This window comes from Penaeus monodon, chromosome 28, assembly GCF_015228065.2.
Source record: "Penaeus monodon isolate SGIC_2016 chromosome 28, NSTDA_Pmon_1, whole genome shotgun sequence".
Lineage (NCBI taxonomy): Eukaryota > Metazoa > Arthropoda > Malacostraca > Decapoda > Penaeidae > Penaeus > Penaeus monodon.
In genome coordinates, this window is record NC_051413.1 from 991,216 (window position 1) to 991,557 (window position 342).

Below are 342 nucleotides of genomic sequence, written 5' to 3' on the forward strand. Positions count from 1 at the left end.
AGGAGGAAAAAAAGAAGCTGAGAGCCTCCAAGTTGATTCGTGTAACATTACTATTTCACGTGTAAACAAAAATCCTGGAAAATTTTTAGTCCACTAACATTAGCCAAAGCAACCTGTCCCTCCTTAAACCACAAGAATATCATAGCAGCAACAACAAACTCCCCACTATACAACAAAGGGAGATCTGATGACCATTCCCATAATGAAATTCACTGATCATATTTCCGACCGATGTTGTCATTGATATTTCCACAAAACCGCTAGACTGGACTTTAAAAACCGCTGGATATAAGAATAAAAGCTCCTGAAAAGGGGACTTAAAATCGCTATATATACGTATAT